Genomic DNA, 25,391 nt, shown 5'->3' with positions numbered 1-25,391 from the left:
CATAATGCTGTAAACAGAACCTGGATTCATTCGAAAAAATGACGTTTTGCCATTCGTGCACCCAGGTTCGTCGTTGAGTACACTATCGCAGGCGCTCATGTCTGTGATGCAGCGTCAAGGGTAACCGCAGGAATGGTCTCCGAGCTGATCGTCCATGCAGCTGCAAACGTCGTCGAACTGTTCGTGCAGATGGTTGTTGTATTGCAAACATCCCCATCTGTTGACTCAGGGATCGAGACGTGGCTGCACGATCCGTTACAGCCATGCTGATAAGACGCCTGTGATCTCGACTGCTAGTGATAAGAGGCCTTTGGGATCCAGTACGGCGTTCCGTAGTACCCTCCTGAACCCACCGATTTCATATTCTGCTAACAGTCATTGGATCTCGACCAATGCGAGCAGCAATGTCGCGATACGATAAACCGCAGTCGTGATAGGTTACAATCCGACTTTTATCAAAGTCGGAAACGTGATGGTACGCATTTCTTCTCCTTACACGAGGCATCACAACAACGTTTCACCAGGCAACGCCGGTCAACTGCTGTTTATGTATGAGAAATCTGTTGGAAACTTTCCTCATGTCTGCACGTTTTAGGTGTCTCCACCGGCGTCAACCTTGTGTGAATGCTCTGCAAAGCTAATCATTTGCACATCATAGCATCTTCTTCCTGTCGGTTAAATTTCGCGCCTGTAGCACGTTATCTTCGTGGTCTAGCAATTTTAATGGTTGGTAGTGCATATTTTCCGCTTTGTTCTACACGCTATCCTTATCCCACTAGTCAACCACGCCGGTTACCTTTTACTACTAGTACCCCGTTTAGAGCGTTCTAATGGAAAGCAACTCTCAAAGAGCATGAGAAATGTGTAAAGGAAAGCATTATATTTGTCATCTATGTTATCGGCGCTATAAAGATTCTTTCACTCTTGTTCCTTGACAGGGTTTAAAAAGCTCTCTATTGCTGTTTGATTAACCTTCCTACATTGTTTTTAATTACGGTATATGTGATAATTGTTTGAGTACAAAAGTCTTTAGCGTTAAAATTTGTGCATCATGGTCTGGAAGGCCATACACCCTTTTACTAACAGAATGCCCATCTAGTAATGAAGAATGAATAAATATATTTTCTATGGCAATGCTACTGTTCCCCTGCACTCTACTTGGAAAAAACACGGTCTGCATCACATCATATGGATTTATGAGATCTACCAACATCCTTTTTCTTGGACCATCAAATACAAGATTAATATTGAAGTCACCCCATATAATCTAATTTTTGGTACTTCCTAAAAAGTGAATCAAAAACCCTCTCTAGCTTGAGCATAAATGCCCTGAAGTCAGAGTTAGGGAACCTATAAACAACAACAATTAGAAGTTTAGTTTCACTAAATTCAACTGCCCCTGCACAACATTCAAATATCTGATCAGTGTAGTGCCATGATAAGTCTATGGACTCAAATGGAACTTCTTGAAAAACAGCCAGCTAATCTGTATCTTGGTAAAGTAAATTGTAAAATTATTTAAGCGGTGCTCCGATATAGTAATAATTTCAAAATCAACATCTATAAGCAGTTCACTAACTTTATCTTTAATACATCTTATATTTTGATGAAATATGCCAATTCCTTCTCTACTTGGAAACATGACATCCTTTGAAGGTGAGCCCTTATTTAGGGGGACTTCCTTTAAGCAGGTATACTTATCAGCTGACATCAGTCCAAAAATGTGCAGCTCTTACACCAAGTACTACTGGAATTTTTCCATGAGTGAAGGTAATGTCTTAGGGCTCTTAACAACAAACAGACCTGAACTTCTTTAATCAGTTAAAGAGGTATAAGAAGAAGGTATCAGTGATCAAAAGGCTGTGACTACCTATATTATAAGGAGTATAAAGAAACGTACGGAAATATTCTTGCTTAACAAGAGTGAGAGGTTAGAAATAGCACAGTATCTGAGTGGTTACCACAGATATCTAGTGCTTGGGGCAAAGGGCAAAAATTCAAAAAGCATCGTTCAGTAAGACTTAGACAAGTATGTTGCTAGCAAGGTCTTTAGAGATGAGAAAAACCCACCATGGTTTAATAGGCTGGTTAAAAAATTGCTACATAAACAAAGAAAGCTTCAACAAATATCAAAACCTAACTGACAAACAAAAGCTGATATGCAGAGTCTTCAAATGTACTCACATCAGTGCGTTAGTTGTTTCTTCTCTTCGTCTAACAATCCTCCTGCAAACGCGTCGCATAATTTACTATCTGATGTCTTCTGCACGGTCGTAACTGCACCACTAAGCAGACTACGCCTGTCAGTATAGACTAACCATTTTGCGTCCACATGTCCACACTTCAACACCTGACCTGCTGCCCAGGGGAAAATTAGCATTAATAGCTCACACATGCCACATGTACTTGGAGGTATTAACCAACCTAAAACATACCATTCCCAATTGCAATCATTATTAGTCTGCAAATGAAGTAAATACAGAGTAACGTTGGGCCTGTCCTCAGTAATCAATAAAAATAGCGGTGCTTAAACCATCCTTCTTATGTGATGATGCATTGTGCCTTACTTTTGTTTCTTATTGTGTACAGACACCAAAAGATGGTCTGTTAACGACGTGTTTTATAATTGATTTTGGAGTCATACAGCTGTGTGCAATCGTGAGCTCTCAAAATTCAACTTCATGTATACATTTTAGTTTATTACTTCTTCACTACTAACTCTGTTCGCAACATGTTCTGTAGACAGTATCCACATAGACCATAGAATCCATCTCCAAAATTGTATCATTGCGCGACATATAGTTCGTGAGATATGACGTCATAAGCAATGAGATATGTGAAAAATTAGCTGTTTTATTCAGTGAACTTCGGTTTATTAAAGAAAAGGGGTTGGGTGGTTTGAGGCGTTAAATGGTGGATTACAGATTGAAGAATTTCTAGAATTTTACACAATGTGTTTTACAAAGGTACGTGCCGAGTAAAGTTGTGAAGGATGGGAAAACCGGTCATGGTGCGACAGCCATGTTAGAAGGCTACCATGAAAACATAGAGAGATTCATAGCAGATTTAACTCTTTCAAACTAGAATTTTTTCCGGGGGGACGTAAAATTTTTATTTGTGTCATAATGCTCTTAGGTGATTTTTTAAATGATTCTGTATACTCGATTTATACAAAAATATGTACTCACTTTCAGAACACACTGGCACACTTGGTTTAATTTTATGGACTTAAATAACTAATTATGAAATATTCTGTATTGGAATAAATAGTAAAATGATCATTCAATAATTACCACGCGAAATAACAATATTCAGTTATATAGCGGAATGCCCAACAGACGGCAGCACTTGCGCATGGTGAAAAGGTTGAACATTCACAAATATGTACCTCAGGTTTCCATTAGAAAAAATACTGCTGTTGCAGCTAAGACACAGTAAAACTTCATGTACACAATTGTAAGCAGAGTTGTTTGAGCCGGCCAGAGTGCCCAAGAGGTTCTAGGCGCTACAGTCTGGAATCGCGCGACCGCTACGGTCGCAGGTTCGAATCCTGCCTCGGGCATGGATGTGTGTGATGTCCTTAGGTTAGTTAGGTTTAAGTAGTTCTAAGTTATAGGGGACTGATGACCTCAGAAATTAAGTCCCATAGTGCTCAGAGCCATTTGAATCAGTGTCTGAAAGGGTTGAATGTAGCCAGTGTTTGGCAGGAAAACAAAATCTAATTTGATGATATGACAGACAAGCTAAAGAATTTTTTTGTGCTGACATGAAATTTTTCTTTGCATTGCACTGCTTCATAAAGTGAAACACTATGCTGAAAAAATCAATTTTCGACCGCGTTTACAGTGGCCTCCTTCTGGGTCAGTAGGATGTTTATTGTAGTCCATTCAAAGACAAACCTTAAAGGTAGATCCTCAGGCTCATTTCAGTAATCACTTCGTGCTTTTTAGTAATTACGATATTCCAAGGTGTGCAGCTATAAACGGAAGTGAGTGGTCCCTCAACGGTTTACATCAAACAGAAAGGCTATTGAACACAAATGGAGGGCGTCCAATAAGAGGGAGAAGCGCTCATTGGAATTCGCACAGCAACGCGTATGGTCAGTTGGACGGAAATGTGTGTACAAAATTCGATTAAATTAATCGTCAGATGGATCAGGCAGGCCAACTGAGTATCCGATCTGATCCAGGTGTCGATGGTCATTATCGAATTTTGTATAGGCATTTCTGTCCAACTAACCATATGAGTTGCTGTGCGAATTCCAATGAACGCTTCTCCCGCTTATTGAACCATCCAAAGCCACATTTTCGCAGCTTACGGATTTTATTTAGGAAGCCCACCATCGGTTTTTCAGAGCCTTTTAGTTTGACTAGTCACTTTCGTTTGTAGCTGCACCTTGGAGCATTGTAATTCCCATCACGCATCAAGTGATTACTTAAATACACCTGAGGATGTACCTTTATGTTGCGAAACGGGTGGTGGGCCTTTGAATGGACTACAATAAACAGCTAATTCAATCACATGGACCTCCACTAATGTTACTTCTCATTTGATAATAGCACCTTGTGTAATATTATGGCTTGAAAGTTCCAATTCTATAATTCATATTCGTAGGTCATTGCGTTTAGGTTAGTTGTAACTGATTATTTGGACATCGTTTTCAACAAGGCTACCATCTTGTCACATTATTGAATAAACCCACAACATGCTTTAAATTTTCAGTGCCTTACTGTCAAATTACAATTCACAAAACAGTAAATTAAAAATCAGTAACCATAAAGTGATTGAAAATATTTTCGGATTAATCATCCATTGAGAGTCTGGCTGTTAATGCCGGCGAAAGACCTATTTAGCTTGTTTAAGAATTTTTGAATGATCGACCTTTGGTCTAGCTTTCGAATGCTTGAACTAATAACTAAATTAGGGTAACAAGAGGTAATTCTAGTGATTTCTTCGTGCATATAATAAAGCTATTAAAACTGAGTCACGCTGGTCTTTGGACGAACGGCAGCTTCTGTGCATTAGCCTGCCAGATTACCAGGCGTCCACTAACTTGTTCTGACGCAACCTCAGTCAACATCGCACTCTTATGATATGGACGTCTGCCACCGGCTGCTAAATAGGAGTGGTCATATAGCTGTACAGGGTATTCTTCCTCTTTTGTCCCGTGGTGTCAGTGAGCTTCGTGCAAACCCTCATATTTTGGCGCAGCGGTACTTCCATCTGTTTACTGGCTATCGGCATTTCCCACAGAGAAGATGAATAGACTGATTTAATGCTTCATTTTACAGTTACTACGCCCTTGAAAAGTGTCTCCGATAACCAGCTGAATCTGTATTGGTAGGCTCGTATTATGTTTTTGCGTATATGTGTAAGAATTCAGAAACCTGTACGAGACCCAGTAATTTAGCAGTTTTCACTATTTTAGCATTTAGCATTATGCTTTTGCGTATATGTGTAAGAATTTAGAAACCTGTACGAGACCCAGTAATTTAGCAGTTTTCACTATTTTAGCATTTTCTGCAGCACAATAAGTTCCTACTGTGAAACATATCTCGTAAATTTTCGTATGCATTTAATAAACCTTAGGAATGTGGAAAAACTCAGGATCCATAAGATAGAAAGATGGAGTTCGGCCAGGAGAAAGCACAATTCACGTTGTGATAATCAGAATTTTCGTTTACTATTACGGAACTCAGGGAGTTTGTTTTACAAACCAACATCGAATACAAAACGATAAAAGCAGGTAGATTCCTGAGTAGTGTAATGAGTACTTTTTTGTATGTTTGCTGGACTACTTAAAAAAAACATAAAACATTCATTAAACGAGTTGAGTAAGTAATGTACCCGTGGTCTAGGGGTAGCGACTTTGATTCATAATCAAGACGTCTTCGGTCCCGGGTTCGATCCCCGCCACTGCCTAAATTTTGATAAATAATCAGCATTGGCGGCTGAAGACTTCCGACATAAGAAGTCAGCATCATTCTGCCAACGGTCTTGTCAAAGAGGGCGGAGGAGCGGATAGAGGTTCAGGGCACTCTCTTGTCCTAGAGGTGGGAAATTGCCCCTAAAGGCGGAAGAATCAGCAATGATCAACGACATGAGGATGCAGAAGGCAATGGAAACCACTGCATTAAAGACACGTAACGTGTATCCACAGGACATGTGGCCTGTATTTGAAGAAGTGTCATGATGATCTCTCCATTGGCAAAAGATTCCGGAATAGTCCCCCATTCGGATCTCCGGGAGGGAACTGCCAAGGGGGAGGTTACCATCAGAAAAAGATTGAATAATCTACGAAAGGACAACGTTCTACGAGTCGGGGCGTGGAATGTCAGAAGCTTGAACGTGATAGGGAAACTAGAAAATCTGAAAAGGGAAATGCAAAGGCTCAATCTAGATATAGTAGGGGTCAGTGAAGTGAAGTGGAAGGAAGACAAGGATTTCTGGTCAGATGAGTATCGGGTAATATCAACAGCAGCAGAAAATGTTATAACAGGTGTAGGATTCGTTATGAATAGGAAGATAGGGCAGAGGGTGTGTTAGTGTGAACAGTTCAGTGACCGGGTTGTTCTAATCAGAATCGACAGCAGACCAACACCGATAACGATAGTTCAGGTATACATGCCGACGTCGCAAGCTGAAGATGAACAGATAGAGAAAGTGTATGAGGATATTGAAAGGATAATGCAGTACGTTAAGGGGGACGAAAATCTAACAGTCATGGGCGACTGGAATGCAGATGTAGGGGAAGGAGTAGAAGAAAAGGTTACAGGAGAATATGGGCTTGGGACAAGGAATGAAAGAGGAGAAAGACTAGTTGAGTTCTGTAACAAGTTTCAGCTAGTAATAGCGAATACCCTGTACAAGAATCACAAGAGGAGGAGGTATACTTGGAAAAGGCCGGGAGATATGGGAAGATTTCAATTAGATTACATCATGGTCAGACAGAGATTCCGAAATCAGATACTGGATTGTAAGGCGTACCCAGGAGCAGATATAGACTCAGATCACAATATAGTAGTGATGAAGAGTAGGCAGAAGTTCAAGGCATTAGTCAGGAAGAATCAATACGAAAAGAAGTGGGATACGGAAGTATTAAGGAATGACGAGATACGTTTGAACTTCTCTAACGCTATAGATACAGCAATAAGGAATAGCGCAGTAGGTAGTACAGTTGAAGAGGAATGGACATCTCTAAAAAGGGCCATCACAGAAGTTGGGAAGGAAAACATAGGTACAAAGAAGGTAGCTGCGAAGAAATCATGGGTAACAGAAGAAATACTTCAGTTGATTGATGAAAGGAGGAAGTACAAACATGTTCCGGGAAAATCAGGAATACAGAAATACAAGTCGCTGAGGAATGAAATAAATAGGAAGTGCAGGGAAGCTAAGACAAAATGGCTGCAGGAAAAATGTGAAGACATCGAAAAAGATATGATTGTCGGAAGGACAGACACAGCATACAGGAAAGTCAAAACAACCTTTGGTGACATTAAAAGCAACGGTGGTAACATTAAGAGTGCAACGGGAATTCCACTGTTAAATGCAGAAGAGAGAGCAAATAGGTGGAAAGAATACATTGAAAGCCTCTATGAGGGTGAAGATTTGTCTGATGTGATAGAAGAAGAAACAGGAGTCGATTTAGAAGAGATAGGGGATCCAGTATTAGAATCGGAATTTAAAAGAGCTTTGGAGGTCTTACGGTCAAGTAAGGCAGAAGGGATAGATAACATTTCATCAGAATTTCTAAAATCATTGGGGGAAGTGGCAACAAAACGACTATTCACGTTGGTGTGTAGAATATATGAGTCTGGCGATATACCATCTGACTTTCGGAAAAGCATCATCCAGACAATTCCGAAGACGGCAAGAGCTGACAAGTGCGAGAATTATCGCACAATCAGCTTAACAGCTCATGCATCGAAGCTGCTTACAAGAATAATACACAGAATAATGGAAAAGAAAATTGAGAATGCGCTAGGTGACGATCAGTTTGGCTTTAGGAAAAGTAAAGGGATGAGAGAGGCAATTCTGACGTTACGGCTAATAATGGAAGCAAGGCTAAAGAAAAATCAAGACACTTTCATAGGATTTGTCGACCTGGAAAAAGCGTTCGACAATATAAAATGGTGCAACTTGTTCTGGATTCCGAAAAAGGTAGGGGTAAGCTATAGGGAGAGACGGGTCATATACAATATGTACAACAACCAAGAGGGAATAATAAGAGTGGACGATCAAGAACGAAGTGCTCGTATTAGGAAGGGTGTAAGACAAGGCTGTAGCCTTTTGCCCCTACTCTTCAATCTGTACATCGAGGAAGCAATGATGGAAATAAAAGAAAGGTTCAGGAGTGGAATTAAAATACAAGGTGAAAGGATATCAATGATACGATTCGCTGATGACATTGCTATCCTGAGTGAAAGTGAAGAGGAATTAAATGATCTGCTGAACGGAATGAACAGTCTAATGAGTACACAGTATGGTTTGAGAGTAAATCTGAGAAAGACGAAGGTAATTAGAAGTAGTAGAAATGAGAACAGCGAGAAACTTAACATCAGGATTGATGGTCACGAAGTCAATGAAGTTAAGGAATTCTGCTACCTAGGCAGTAAAATAACCAATGACGGACGGAGCAAGGAGGTCATCAAAAGCAGACTCGCTATGGCAAAAAAGGCATTTCTGGCCAAGAGAAGTCTACTATATCAAATACCGGCCTTAATTTGAGGAAGAAATTTCTGAGGATGTACGTCTGGAGTAGAGCATTGTATGGTAGTGAAACATGGACTGTGGGAAAACCGGAACAGAAGAGAATCGAAGCATTGGAGGTGTGGTGCTATAGACGAATGTTGAAAATTAGGTGGACTGATAAGGTAAGGAATGAGGAGGTTCTACGCAGAATCGGAGAGGAAAGGAATATGTGGAAAACACTGATAAGGAGAAGGGACAGGATGATAGGACATCTGCTAAGACATGAGGAAATGACTTCCATGGTACTAGAGGGAGCTGTAGAGGGCAAAAACTGTAGAGGAGGACAGAGATTGGAATAAGTCAAGCAAATAATTGAGGACATAGGCTGCAAGTGCTACTCTGAGATGAAGAGGTTAGCACAGGAAGGGAATGCGTGGCTGGCCGCATCAAACCAGTCAGTAGACTGATGACAAAAAAAAAAAAAAAAAAAAAAAAAAAAAAAAAAAAAAAAAAAAAAAAAAAAACGTAAGACAGAGTCTTACACAAAAAATATTATAAACTGTATTTACTGTTCATAAAATTATGTAAATTATTAAAATGTTATGTTATGTATCCTGTTAATCCGTAAACTTAACCATGGGAGATGTTCGCCCCCGGTAGCTGAGTGATAGCCGGCACGGTAGCTCAACTTGTTCGGTCAGAGAGGCGCTGGCCGTCTGTAATAAAAAAAAAAAAAAAACTAAGGAATCAACGATCAACTTGAAGGATGTCCTATGAAGTCCGCCCAGACCAAACGCCACGAACATTACCGAACAAAATTAAAAAAAAAAAAGAGTATTCAGCGCGGCAGAATGTCAATCCTAAGGGCCCGGGATTTTCTCCGCTCAGGGACTGGGGGTTGAGTTGTCCTAATCATCGTCATTTCATCGCCATCGACGGTCAAGTCGCCGAAGTGGCGTGAACCCGAAAGACTTACACTCGGCGAACGGTCTACCCGACTGGAGGCCCTTGTCACATGACATTAATGTACATTTTGTCATGGGAGATATATTCAGGACAGGTTTTTGTGATGGGAAAGCAGCTACTTCTTCACGTCATTCTGTTGTTTCTTGTAGTCTCTTGAAGATTATTGTATGAACGGTGGAACCGTTTAATGACTGAGATTCCACTGAATGTTGTCAAATGTTTTCGTCTTAGTGCGCGATGTATTTCTTCCTTTTACTTTTCTATGTCTTTGTTGGCCTTTACGTCTCTACCCTTGTAACCATCTACTCGGTGACAATATTATTGAACTATATGAAATAAAATCGCTATAACTTCTGAATGGTTTGCGCTAGGACGTTCAAACTGCACGATTGTTCGCGGGGCATGATGAGAATTATATGCGCTGTATGGTCTGATTTAGCGACAAAGTGCTTTTTCATTGGATTCATCAGTAAGCAAAACTGGCGCGTTTGGGGGACTGAGTATCCGCATTTCGTGATCGAGAAGTCTCTTCACCTTCAGTGGATGACTGTGCAGTGTGCAGTGTCCAATCATGGAATAATCGGTGCGATATTCCTTGATAGCACGGTGACTACGGAACGGCATATAAACGTTTTGGAAGATGATTTCAGCCCCGTTGTACAAAGTATCCCTGATTTCGACAAGATGTGGTTCACGCAAGACGGAGCTCGACACCATCGAGGTAGGAGTGTGTTTGATGTCCTGGAGGAGCACTTCGGGTATCGCTTCTGGCTCTGGGATATCCAGAGGCCACTGGCATGGGCCTCAATTAGCCGCCATATTCTCCAGATCTGAACACGTGCGACTACTTCTTGCGTGGCTAAATTAAAGACACGGTGTACAGCAATAACCCGAAAACCATTGCTGATGTAAAAACAGCCATTTAGGAGGTAATCGACAGCGTCGATGTTCCGACACTTCAGCGGGTCATCCAGAATTTCGCTATTCGTCTGCGCTACACCATCGCCAGTGACGGCAGGCATATCGAACATGTCATGACCTAAATCCGAATATCTGTAGTGACGTTTACATATTGAATAAAGTGCACGCCCCGTAGTTTGTGACTAATTTACGTTTTTTCCCGTATAATTCAATAATTGTCACCCGGTACATGCTACATACAATTCATAAAATTTCTTTACAAGCAAATTAATTGGCTTAAGTTGATCAATAGAACTTCTTTTGGATAACTACTTAGACGGAGTGATACAACGGTTTAGAATAAAGGTTTAGAATGAGAAGCTATGTGGGACGAATTTAGGGAATTTCAAGAAAGAAGACCTCGCGAGAAAGAGATAAAAATCTATCAAGGTAGAAAATGCATAGGTTTACATACGTCATAAATGTAATACGAATATATACTGACGGACCAAAACCACTACCCACTGCGAGACTGAATGCCGCCTGGTGGTGTACACATGAGACGTAAATAAGGTACACAAGCGGGACAGAGACGAGTGGGAAATCGTTCTGATACTTGCCGCAAACGGGAGGATATGTTGACATACAATGAGGTGACAAAAGTCATGGGGTAGTGGTGGTGGCGGTGGTTAGTGTTTAACGTCCCGTCGACAACGAGATCATTAGAGACGGAGCGCAAGCTCGGGTTAGGGAAGGATTGGGAAGGAAATCGGCCGTGCTCTTTCAAAGGAACCATCCCGGAATTTACCTGAAACGATTTAGGGAAATCACGGAAAACCTAAATCAGGATGGCTGGAGACGGGATTGAACCGTCGTCCTCCCGAATGCGAGTCCAGTATGCTAACCACTGCGCCACCTCGCTCGGTCATGGGGTAGTATATGCACATTTACAGATGGCGGTAGTATCATGTAGACTAGATATAAAAGCCAAGGCTTTGGCGGAGCTGTCATTTGTCCTCAGGTGATTCTTGTGAAAAGGTGCCCGGCCTGATCATGGCCACACGACGGGAATCGACAGCCTCGAACACGGAATGGTAGTTGGAGCTAGACGCGTGGGACTTTCCATTTCGGATACATTAGGGAAATCAATATCCCGTGATCCACAGTATCAAGAGTGCCGAGAATACCAAATTTCAGGCGTTACCTCTTAAAACGGGCAACGCAGTGGCCGACAGCCTTCACATAACGATCGAGAGCAGCGTCGTTTGCGTCGAGCTGTGTCAGAGGTAACAGACAAGGAACAATGCTTTAAACAACTGCAGACATCCGTTAGGACAGTGCAGCGCATATCGGTTGGACACTAGACTACTGAAACACAGTGTCCTGGTCAGATAAGTCCCGATTTCAGTTGGTAAGAACTGATGGTACGGTTCGAGTGTGGGACTGACGTCACGAAGCCATGGACCCAAGCTGTCAACAATGCACTGTGAAAGCTGGTGGTGGCTCCATAACGGTGTGAGCAATGGAATGGACTGGCACCTCTGGTCCAACTGAACCGATCATTGACTGGAAATGGTTATGTTCGGCCACTTGTAGACCATTCATTCATGGACTTCATGTTCCAAAACAACAATGCAATTTTTATGGATGACAATGCGCCATGTCACCTGCCACAAATCTTCGCGACCGGTTTGAAAAACATTCTGGGCAATTCGAATGAATGAGTCGGCCGCCCAGATCGCCCAACATGGGACATAATAGAGAAGTCAGTACCTGTATAAAATTCTGTATTGGCAATGCGTTCCCAATTATGGATGGGTGTAGAACCTGTATGTCTCAATGTTTCTGCAGGGGATCTCCAACTCTTTACAGACACCACGCCACCTCGAATTGCTGCACTACGCCAATGGAAGGAGGTCCGACACGACAGTAAGAGGTGCCCGTCACTTTGGTCACCTCAGCAATTTTGACAAAAAGCTGATTGTTAGGCCTTGCGGTACAGTCTGGAGCTGCGCGACCACTACGTCGCAGGTTCGAATCCTGCCTCGTGCATGGATGTGTGTGATGTCCTTAGTTTAGTTAGGTTTAAGTAGTTCTAAGTTCTAGGGGACTGATGACCTCAGAAGTCAAGTCCCATAGTGCTCAGAGCCATGTGTTAGGCCTTGGAGCCTAGGAATGAACAACTTGGAAACGCTGAAGCAGGTCGACTGTTCGCGCAGTAGTCTACTGTCAGGCGACAAGGTGGCGGACATCGACGCCTCATCACAGGACGTGCAGGTTGGAAACTTATCCGCTTTGTAAAACGGAATAAGCTGCGATCTGACGGCAGAGAACAATGGCGGTGCAGGAACAAGTGTTCTGAAGCACGCCATTCCCATTTGGACCCAATGACATTCTCAATTATAATCCCAGTGGGCATGGTGTCATTGAAATTGGGCCGTGGATAAATGTACACGTGTCGCCTGACAAGATGAATTACGTTTCTTGTCAATACGTATCTGTCTGGCTAATTTCATTGTGTTCTGTATCCAAAATTAACGAACATATACACGTACAATTCACGCAAAGAGTAGATAGCTTGCTGTTGCCACAGTTACCTGCCGTTTAATTTAATGGACGAAACACGTTGCACAAAGGCTAAGAAAGATGCCATCGAACTGTGTTTACTATAAAACACGCAAGTCACTTCCAGGGGTATGAAGTCTACTTGCTTTGCTTCAGGCATTCCTTCCAATAGGGCAGGACATGAAAGAACAAAGAAAGGACTACTGCTGTTCTTTTCATTTTCTTTATTTGAGGAGTACTCCTGTTCTATTTTCTTTACTTGCCTTTACGTCTCTGCTGTACAACCAGCTACATGCAATTTCTGATCCTCATCACTAAATTCCTAAACCGCGCCAGGGTAGCCGAGAGCGCCAATGCGCTGCTTCCTGGACTCAGGTAGGCGCGCCGGCCCCGGCTCGAATCCGCCCAGCGGATTAATAAGGACCGATATGCTGGCCAGCCTGGATGTGGTTTTTAGGCGGTTCTCCACGTCCCAATAGGTGAATACCGGGATGGCTCCCACGTTCCACCTCAGTTACACGATTTTCAGATATTTGAAAACATTCACACTCTTCCATGGCTTACACTAGATGCAGACAGCTGGGGTACACAAATTCAATCCTAGGGGGTTCGGGTTAGCGGCAAGAAGGGCATCCAGCCACCCTCTGCAACTAACACTACGAAGTCAATAGTAACACGGCCGACCCTGCGTTGAAAGTGGGACAAAGGCCCCGAGAAAGAAAGAAAGATCACTTAATTCCTAAAATTTCTTAGCAGGTTTGTCTAGTGGTTTCAATTAGTCTAATGGAACTTAATAGGTAATTGGAGAGATAGCAAGAGTTAGAACGAAGGTTTAGTATTAGACATGTGAGGTCACTTAGTTGAGTTAGGTAAGTTAAAAAATGACAGAGTGAAAAAGAAAGAAAGAAAACATAAGACACACTACAAAGTTAGACAAATTAATATATATTCATAAGTCAAAAATGTACTAAGAATATACATTGCCTGAAAAAAAGGAAGCACCCAGAAGGCATATTCGGATGTCAAAGTAACTTCGTACACACAGACACCATCGGCATGTATATAAATAATAGGTGTTACATTTCACTGACAGGTAGAATTGCCACGACAGGACATTAGTGTTCTTTGTGTTTAGTGTTGTTACCATGCCTGGTACGGATGCAAGGACTGTGAACAATGTCAGACGCTCACTGATCACTATCAAGGATACGGAGATGCTGCGTACTCTTATGAGACAATGTTATCAGCAACCGACAGAATTAGAAAAGAGTTTCTTTGTGGTTCTCTATGCGGCCAGTTATTCGAAACCTGCAATCTCCAGATTAGTGCAGCATTCGGAAGTGACAGTGGTCCGATGCTCGACTGCGTGGGAATGGGTTGTAATGTTCCGATCAAACACATGTGACCACCACATGGGAAGATCGCCGTATTCCATTCCAGGCACACCGTACCCCTTCACATCTGCCCCTGACATCCCGCTCCTTTGATTGGAGACTGGCAGCTACCGGACTAGGGATTTACCGTCGCATACGTAGGCTGCCATTAACACCACAACACAAACTACTGCGTTTGGAATGTTGCACATGCCCAGGAAGTAAGGACAGCTGCTGAACGGTATTGCGTTGTGTTCAACGATGAGTCGCAGTTCTGCACTATCCCGGATGACCATCGCCGGTGAATATGGCGGCGACCCCTGGGGATGTTTTACATAGGCACTGCGGTGTTCTTCCTGGCGTCATTGCGTGATGAGCCATCGTGTATGACTGTAGGTTACGGTTGGTAGTGGTACGACACGGAAATTTCGCGTCCTCATGTGTTACCTCTCACGCGACAGTACCATGGTGCCATGTTTCAACATGACAATGCACATCGACCCATAGAAGGCGTCTCTGTAAACTGTTTGTGCGATTTTGAGGCGCTGTTGTGACCAGAAAGCTCTTCAGATCTGCCCCTTTAGAATATGCGTGGAATCAGCTGGGAGGTCAACAACGTGTCAGTGCATCGAGGATGTCGAGGACCAGATAGAACAGCTGCGAGTCAGCTTTCCTCAAGAGAGAATACAGCGCGTTTATGACAATCTTCTCAAGCGAATGAATGCAAATCTAGGCAAAAAGGAATGCAACGTCATACTGCAAAGTAGGCTGATACTGCCAAGTTCTTTGTAAATTCAATTTTGTTTTGTATTCACTGAAATAACATCACATACCCCCTAAAGCTTCATTTAGCTCCCTCCTGTCCTTTTGGGTGTTTAACTTTTTTTGTCAGGCAGTGTAGATGTGATATAGATCTTAGATTAGTTGGTTGCAGTTACTGTGTTACATCGTGTAACGTAATTAGTGCAAGTTTACAAGTAGCTTCTTTTTTTGAACAGTTATTGATCTACAAGTTCTCTCCTAATGCGCATTTTTACTCTTGTGTATACGGGAGGACATGAATAATCAAGTGGAGGGGGTGAGCAGCAATCTTCGGTTGTTTGCTGATGATGCTGCGGTGTCGAACATGAGTGACCGTACGATGATGCAAGATTAATTAGACAAAATTTCTAGTTTTTACTACGAATTGCAGCTTGCACTGAATGTAGATAACTATAAATTGCTGCGGATTATTAGGAAAAACGAACCCATAATATTCGTTTACAGCTTTGCTAATGTCGTGCTTGACACAGTCAAGTCGTTGAAATATCTCGGCGTAACTTTGCAAAGCGGTATGAAATGGAATCGGCATGTGAGGATTCTGTTGCGAAGAGATATGAAATGGACCGAGCGTGTGACGATCCTGGTAGGAAAGGCGAATGGTCGACTTCGGTTTATTGGGAAAATTTTAAGAAAATGTTGTTCATCTGTAAAGGTGACAGCGTATAGGACGATGACACTTGCCTAATATCGTGTAGGGCAACCGCGATGACGCGGAAGTCCCGCAATGGACTCGATTAATGTCTGAAGTAGTGCTGGAGGGAACTGACACCATTAATCCTGCAGGGCTCTCCACAAATTCGTGAGAGTACGAGGGGGTGGAGATCCCCTCTGAACATTGCAAGGCATCCCAGATTTGCTCAATAATGAACATGTCTGGAGAGTTTGGTGGCCAGCGGAAGTGTTTAAACTCAGAAGAGTATCCTGAGCCACTCCCTAGCAATTCTGGACGTGCGGGGTGTCGCGTTGTCCTGCTAGAATCGCCCAAGTCCGTCGGAATACACAATAGACGTGAATGGCTGCAGGTGATAAGACAGGATGCTTACGTACGTTTCATGTGTCAGAGTCGTATCTAGACGTATTAGGGGTCCCATACCACTCAAACTGCACACGACCCACACCATCACAGAACCTCCACCAGCTTGAACAGTCTCATGCTGACATGCAGTGTCCATGGCTCTGAGCACTATGGGACTAAGATCATCAGTCCCCTAGAACGTAGAACTACTTAAACCTAACTAACCTATGGGCATCACACACATCCATGCTCGAGGCAGGATTCGAACCTGCGACCGTAGCGATCACGCGGTCCCAGACTGAAGCGCCTAGAACTGCACGGCCACACAGGCCAGCGCAGGGTCCGTGGATTAATGAGGCCGTATCCATACCTGTACACGACCATCCACTCGATACAATCTGAAACGAGACTCGTCCGACCAGGCAATATGTTTCCAGTCATCAACAGTCCAATGTTGGTGCCGGCGGGACCAGACGAGGCTTAAATCTTTGTGTCGTGCAGTCATCAAGGGTACACCAGAGGGCCTTCGGCTCCGGAAGCTCACATTGAATGGTTCGCACGCTGACACTTATTGATGGTTCAGCATTGAAATCTGCAGCAATTTGCGGGAGGGTTGCACTTCTGTTCGCTGAACGATTCTCCTAATTCGTCGTTGGTCCCGTTCTTGCAGGATCTTTTTCCGGTTGCATCGATGTCGGAGATTTAATGTTTTACCGGATTCCTGATTCACGGTGCACTCGTGAAATGGTCGTACGGGAAAATCCCCACTTCGTCGCTACCTCGGAGATGCTGTTTCCCATTGTTCGTGCGCCGACTATAACATCACGTTCAACCTCACTTAAATCCTGATAAGCTGCTATTCTAACAGCAGTAACCGATGTAACAACTGTGCCAGACACATGTTGTCTTATGTAGGCGTTCCCAACCGCAGCGCCGTATTCCGCCTGTTTGCATATCTCTATATTTGAATGCGCATGCCTACACCAGTTTCTTTGACACTTTAGTGTACATCTCGCCTAAGGACCACGGAGATAAGATACGAGGAATTAGCGGTCATAAGGAGGTATATACACTCCTGGAAATTGAAATAAGAACACCGTGAATTCATTGTCCCAGGAAGGGGAAACTTTATTGACACATTCCTGGGGTCAGATACATCACATGATCACACTGACAGAACCACAGGCACATAGACACAGGCAACAGAGCATGCACAATGTCGGCACTAGTACAGTGTATATCCACCTTTCGCAGCAATGCAGGCTACTATTCTCCCATGGAGACGATCGTAGAGATGCTGGATGTAGTCCTGTGGAACGGCTTGCCATGCCATTTCCACCTGGCGCCTCAGTTGGACCAGCGTTCGTGCTGGACGTGCAGACCGCGTGAGACGACGCTTCATCCAGTCCCAAACATGTTCAATGGGGGACAGATCCGGAGATCTTGCTGGCCAGGGTAGTTGACTTACACCTTCTAGAGCACGTTGGGTGGCACGGGATACATGCGGACGTGCATTGTCCTGTTGGAACAGCAAGTTCCCTTGCCGGTCTAGGATTGGTAGAACGATGGGTTCGATGACGGTTTGGATGTACCGTGCACTATTCAGTGTCCCCTCGACGATCACCAGTGGTGTACGGCCAGTGTAGGAGATCGCTCCCCACACCATGATGCCGGGTGTTGGCCCTGTGTGCCTCGGTCGTATGCAGTCCTGATTGTGGCGCTCACCTGCACGGCGTCAAACACGCATACGACCATCATTGGCACCAAGGCAGAAGCGACTTTCATCGCTGAAGACGACACGTCTCCATTCGTCCCTCCATTCACGCCTGTCGCGACACCACTGGAGGCGGGCTGCACGAATTGGGGCGTGAGCGGAAGACGGCCTAACGGTGTGCGGGACCGTAGCCCAGCTTCATGGAGACGGTTGCGAATGGTCCTCGCCGATACCCCAGGAGCAACAGTGTCCCTAATTTGCTGGGAAGTGGCGGTGCGGTCCCCTACGGCACTGCGTAGGATCCTACGGTCTTGGCGTGCATCCGTGCGTCGCTGCGGTCCGGTCCCAGGTCGACGGGCACGTGCACCTTCCGCCGACCACTGGCGACAACATCGATGTACTGTGGAGACCTCACGCCCCACGTGTTGAGCAATTCGGCGGTACGTCCACCCGGCCTCCCGCATGCCCACTATACGCCCTCGCTCAAAGTCCGTCAACTGCACATACGGTTCACGTCCACGCTGTCGCGGCATGCTACCAGTGTTAAAGACTGCGATGGGGCTCCGTATGCCACGGCAAACTGGCTGACACTAACGGCGGCGGTGCACAAATGCTGCGCAGCTAGCGCCATTCGACGGCCAACACCGCGGTTCCTGGTGTGTCCGCTGTGCCGTGCGTGTGATCATTGCTTGTACAGCCCTCTCGCAGTGTCCGGAGCAAGTATGGTGGGTCTGACACACCGGTGTCAATGTGTTCTTTTTTCCATTTCCAGGAGTGTAGATTGTCGCTTTTCCCTCGCTCTCTCTCTCCACGTGGAACAGGAGTGGAAACGACTAGCAGTGTACAGGGTGCACTCCACCACTGACTTTACGGTGACTTGCGGGGTACGAATATGTATGTAGATGTAGAGGTAGATTTGTGTATATCTTTTCTCTTGTCGCCTGGAATGGGGGCAAATTCTTACAAGACACTTTATTGCCATCGGGGGGCTAATCAGTGTCCGTAATATCATTGTAGTTCGCATATAAAGATCAGTAGCTTGCTCTATAAGAGAATACTCTCCATCCGCAAAATTTTTGAAAACTCAGTGTTGTTCTAACGTTAAAGACGAAAAACATAGATATTATTAAATATATTAGTAAATTTTCTTATTAAAATAGATGATTTGCAAGGTGAAATTTAGATGTTGTTTCTTTTGACTGTTGGTTGTGATATTGATGCTTCTGTTCTGCAGGTGCGTTGGAAGGCGACAATCAGACATATTTAATCAGCTGCAAGTGAAGAAGTATATGAAATGATCGTATGAGACTATTGGCATGTAGATCCTATGTGGGTATTTCGCTTGCATGGTGCACACTCCGTCATCATGCCTCAAGTGGTCCATCGGGACAATCCGACCGCCGTGTCATTCGCAGTTGAGGATGCAGATGGGAGGGGCGTGTGGTTAGCACACCGCTCTCCCGGTGGTTACGATGGTTTTCTTTGACGGGAGCCGCTACTATTCGGTCGAGTAGCTCCTCAGTTGGCATCACGAGGCTGAGTGCACCCCGAATAATGGCAACAGCGCATGGCGGCTGGATGGTCACCCATCCAAGTGCCGGCCACGCCCCACAGCGCTTGACTTCGGTGATCTCACGGGAACCGGTGTATCCACTGCGGCAAGGCCGTTGCCGTTGCATGTTGCAAGTCTTTCTATTTGAGGTCCCTTCGCCTCGCTGGAGATGAAATGATTAGACAGCACCCAGTCAGGATCGCGAGAGTTCTTGATCTGGAGGTGGAAACGATAACCATAGAACACGAGATACAGTCAACAAATAGACGGAATAGTATCATGATACCGTGAGAAGCAAAGTTCAAGTGCAATGTAGATATTCAACTCATGTTAGAGGGGGCGGATGGTTGGGAAAGGGTATCTGTCAGGAGTTAGAAATCTGGTTAGAATAGGTTTGGAGAATAATAGGCTGCACAAGCGTGTCCGGGAGTGCGAAACGGGAATGACGGTAGCATTCAGCCCGATTGGTTGCAGAATATGGGATCGTTTCTTGGAGAATACGCGGATGTATGCCTTTATGATTTTATATCATTATTATTTTATCTGAAAGTGGCAGTTCGTCACTTCCTGTCGTTTTGTTTGCCACTCTGCGCTCAGGAAAACAGCGATGACGCTAGAAGCGATAAAACTTAGAGAGAACGGTAATATCGCAGAAGAAAAAGAAAAATCAATGGGCTAAATATTGGTTAGTTTGGAATATCGTTACAGGATTCCTACAACGAAGAATCTAACAGCTAACATCTTAACACGGAGTGTTCAGAAAGAGAAATATATTCTATGCTTTACATTAAAAAATAATAAAAATTTAAAAATATATTTTAAAATATACAACAAAACGCCATAGCTCCGATATATGTTGACAGATATTCTGATAGCGTAACCGAAAGTTCAACAATCACTTTAAGAAAGAGCACGACCTCTGACGTTACAGGGAAACAGCAGTAAGTGCTCGCGTAAGCATTGTGACCGCACATCCCGGGTTAAGGACAATGCAGTGATATTTACTTGCTGATCACGATCTTGAACATTGAGGGAACGATGTCGATTATGATTGATGGTATATACATTACTGATATAACTTTGGAAATAACGAAAGTTTTAAGAATACTGACCCTCATTAACATACACTATGTGATCAAAAGTATCCGGACACACCCAAAAACATGCGTTTTTCATATTAGGTGCATTTCAGTGCCAAGTACTGCCAGGTACTCCATATCAGCGACCTCAGTAGTCATTAGAGAGAGCAGAATGGGACGCTCCACGGCACTCAGGACTTCGAACGTGGTCAGGTGATTGGGTGTCTCTTGTGTCATACTCCTGTGTGCGACATTTCCACACTCCTAAACATCTCTAGGTCCACTGTTTCTGATGTGGTAGTGAAGTGGGAACTTGAAGGGACACGTATAACACAAAAGCGTGTTGACTGACAGAGACCGCCAACAGTTAAAGAGGGTCGTAATGTGTAATAGGCTAACACCTATCCAGACCATCACACAGGAATACCAAACTGCATCAGGATCCACAGCAAGTGCTATGACAGTTATGCGGGAGGTGAGAAAACTTGGATTTCATGGTCGAGCGGCTGCACATAAGTCACGCATCACGCCGGAAAATGCAAACGACGCCTCGCTTGGTGTAAGGAGCGTAAACATTGGACGACTGGAAAAACGTTGTATGGAGTGACGAATCACGGTACACAATGTGGCGATCCGATAGCAGGGTGTGAGTATGGCGAATGCTCCGTGAACGTCATCTACCAGCGTTGTTAGTGCCAACAGTAAAATTCGTAGGCGGTGGTGTTATGGTGTGGTTGTATTTTTCATGGAGGGGGCCTGCACCCCCTGTTGTTTTGTGTGGTACTATCACAGCACAGGCCTACACTGACGTTTTAAGCACCTTCTTGCTTCGCACTGTTGAAGAGCAATTCGGGGATAGCGACTGCCACTTTCAACATGATCGAGCACCTATTCATAACGCACGGCCTATGGCGAAGTGATTACAAGACAGTAACATCCCTGTAATGGAATGGCCTGCACAGAGCCCTGACCTGAATTCTGCAGAACACATTTGGGACGTTTTGGAACGCCGACTTCGTCCCAGGCGTCACCCACCCGACTTCGATACCTCTCTTCAGTGCAGCACTCCGTGAAGAAAGGGCTGCCATTCCCCACGAAACCTTCGAGCACCCGACTGAATGTATGCCTGCGAGAGTGGAAGCTGTCATCAAGGCGAAGGGCGGGCCAACACCATATTGAATTCCAGCATTACCGATGGAGGGCGCCACGAACTTGTAAGTCATTTTCAGCTAGGTGCCCGGATACTTTTGATCACATAGTGCATTGTATTACTACTATCATCCGCAAGTCGTGGACTAGTGGTTACTCGGTTGTTTCTAGGCTGCGGAGTCCCGGGTTCGGCGGCCGCACTGATCGGGAATTTTCTTCACTCAGGGACTATATGTTTGTTTTGTCCTAATCATTTCAACTCATCTCCGTCGGCGCGCAATCCGTGGAAGTGACGTCCAATAAAAAGTCTTGCAGCAGGCGATTGAACAACCCCAGACGAGGTGTGCTGCACAATAACGCCGTGCAGTCATTTCATTTTCCACCACAATCTAAGCCGTTTCTGACTGTCAGTAGCAACAAAAAGATCTTCCTTTTCCCTTACAGTATTATTAGTCTGCATAACAGATGTTTCGATTCATCACTAGATAGCCAAATCGGTTCTGTTTATACATAGCTTTCGGTTTCCAGACGGTGGTGCGGCTGAGCTTAATTTCGCCCAGGTGTGAATCAATTCCTCGGACAGGCGATGCCTCGAGCCACAACACGCTGACGGAATTGATAGCTGGGTGTCAACGAAAATGGTAGGAGCCCATCTGCGGCGAGAAGCCGAGATGGATGAGCGCCCTCTGCTGGCTGTGAGCCGCTGAATAATTCATAGCGCGAGCCGCATAATGAGCGCGGTGGGGCAGCGGCAGCAGCAGCGGCCGCGGCGACCTGCAGGCGCCGCCGCCAGACATCGGCAAGCGTAGGCCAGGGACCAGGCTCATTACGCGGAGAAAGGGCTGCGAGTCTGTGCCCAGATGGCGAGAACGCTGTATGCACTGCTGGCCGTAGAAATAGCAACACCAGGAAAAATGGTAAGCAAGAAAGTATTACTGACTGCACATACACACTGAGGTGACTGAAGTCGTGGGATACCTCCTAATATCGTGTCGGACCTCCATTTGCCCAGCGTAGTACAGCAACTCGACGTGTCATGGACTCAACAAGTTGTTGGAAGACCCCTGCAGAAATACTGAGCCACGCTGCCTCCATAGCAGATCAGAACTGCGGAACTGTTGCCGGTGCAGGATTTTGTGCACGTGCTGACCTCTCGATTATGTGTCATAATGATCTAGGTGGCCAAATGGTTATGGGACCACCACCAGGGTGCAAAGTGCCTTATTGAAAACTGGGTCCATGGCTTCTTGGAGTCTCCGCCACACTCGATCCCTACCATCACGCCTTAAAAACGGGACTCATCTGTCGAGCCCAACTTACCGTGTCGCCCGGACAACACACAGCCAGGGCAAAAATACCACAGGCGAAAGATGCGAGCTGGTGCTAGTGCCATGGAGACTCTCCACTTGCGCGATTGCCGGCCGGTGTGGCCGTGCGGTTCTAGGCGCTTCAGTCTGGAACCGCGTGACCGCTGCGGTCGCAGGTTCGAATCCTGCCTCGGGCTTGGATGTGTGTGATGTCCTTAGGTTAGTTAGGTTTAGGTAGTTCTAAGTTCTAGGGGACTGATGACCACATATGTTAAGTCCCATAGTGCTCAGAGCCACTTGAACTTGCGCGATTTTCGCCAGCGCCACGGCCGGCGTTGAGGATGAAGATTTCGACTACACCTCGGCCAACTGCCACCCGAGAACCATCCATCAATGACCATACGACAACGGACAAAAGCCTATTCGCCCACTTAGATATAGATAATAGTCCATTGCTGATTTAGACAGGGAACGTCGTTTAGTGAACTCTTAGAAGTGAACAGACAGTTGTTGTAAATTGCATTTGCTATGTACTGTGAAGTTTATCTACGATTATTTTTACTTAACCATTGAGGGCCTTTTTTGTGTTATATTACAAGCGATGTTGCAGACTTCATTATTCGACAATACACAAAGATAAGTAAACCTTTTGAACTCCTTTGTATGACTTTATTACTAATTTGTCGAACTGTTGTAGAGTCTTCGTTCTCCTATCCTCTTACTTGACCCTGGGGCATAGATGTTTGATTGTGGCAGGGAGAAATTGTCATAGCGGTGTACTGCACCAGATGCCGTTTCACGAACTCACAAACTCGACCCTCCGTGACAATAGTGGCTACTCGGTCTCCACAGCAATAGCAACGAGGCCTTTACTAAACTGGCGACGAGGTTTACAAAACAACCAACATGGTCGTTAGCTCAGGAGAGGCCCGGCAGGCGATGACGTGCTGTTAGCAAAGGCACTCACGTCGGCTGTCTGCTGCTATAGCCTATTAACGCAAAATTTCCGGCATCGGCCTTACGGATACGTTCGTCGTACATTGATTTCGGCTGTTATTTAACGCAGTATTGCTCATCTGACATCGCTGCGCAAACGCCACTGCCCTCGGTCGATAAGTGAAGGCCGTCGGTCACTGCATCGTCAATCGGGAGACGTAATGCCTAAAATGTGGTAATCTCGGCACACTCTTGACACTGCGGATTTAGGAATATTGAATTCTCCAATGATTTCCGAAACTGAATGTCCCATACGTCTAGCTCGAAGTACCAAACCGCGTTGAAAGTCTGGAAATTTCCGTTTGTGGAGAGAATCATGCCGCAAACCTTTTCACATGAGTCACCTATCACCCGAGTGCAAATGACAGCTGCGCCGGTGCACTGCCCTTTTATACCTCTCGTGCGTGAAACTATAGTCATATGTGCCTGACGCTATCCCTTGTTGTAGACCATTTGGGGTTGTACATGGCTTGAAATTTGTACATGGAGCTGCCATCTGTGTCACCGACTACGGCTGCAACATTCTGAGAACGAGAACTGCCGGACGTTGTAGCCGAGTGGTTCTAGGCGCCTCAGTCTGGAACCGCGCTGCTGCTACGGTCGCAGGTTCGAATCCTGCTTCGGGCGTGGATGTGTGTGATGTCCTTAGGTTAGTTAGGTTTAGCTAGTTCTACGTGTATGGCACTGATGACCTCTGATGTTAAGTCCCATAATGCTTGGAGCCATTTGAAACGAGAAGAGCTTGGATGACAAATACGGGTACGTCATCCACCCTACCTCAACCTGATACCAGGGTTCTAAAGCTTTAGTGGCTGGCGAGCTGAAGGCGTGCCATTCTGTCGACAATCCACGATCTTATTTTCTCAGTGGATAAGAGCTTGGAGAGTGTGCTTACTACAACATCTGGGCACTTTCAGTATCAATGTAAGGCAAGACAGCAGGGGAAACATGCGGTCTTGAGTTGTTCTGTTGAAAGATAACATCATGGAAACCTAAAAAACAGGGCAGTGTAGTGCCTGCCGTCCGATTACCGGCTAAGCGAAGGTGATGCGACTATATTGTTTACCCGGTAGCACAGCATACAATCGTACAAAGATGATGGCCCATATAGCGATCACGAATGCACTCTGGTTAGTGGCGGTGCACGTGAAAGTGCGAGTCGTCCGAAAGACGACGTGGTGCCACTCTCGTATGCACCGCAGTCGGCGCGCCTTTTTCTGCTGCCGTACCAGAGGAAATCACCACAATGGTCGTCCGGCTGA

This window comes from Schistocerca americana, chromosome 3 (assembly GCF_021461395.2).
Source record: "Schistocerca americana isolate TAMUIC-IGC-003095 chromosome 3, iqSchAmer2.1, whole genome shotgun sequence".
NCBI lineage: Eukaryota > Metazoa > Arthropoda > Insecta > Orthoptera > Acrididae > Schistocerca > Schistocerca americana.
The sequence above is the reverse complement of the archived record's forward strand: the minus strand, read 5'-3'. Positions refer to the sequence as shown.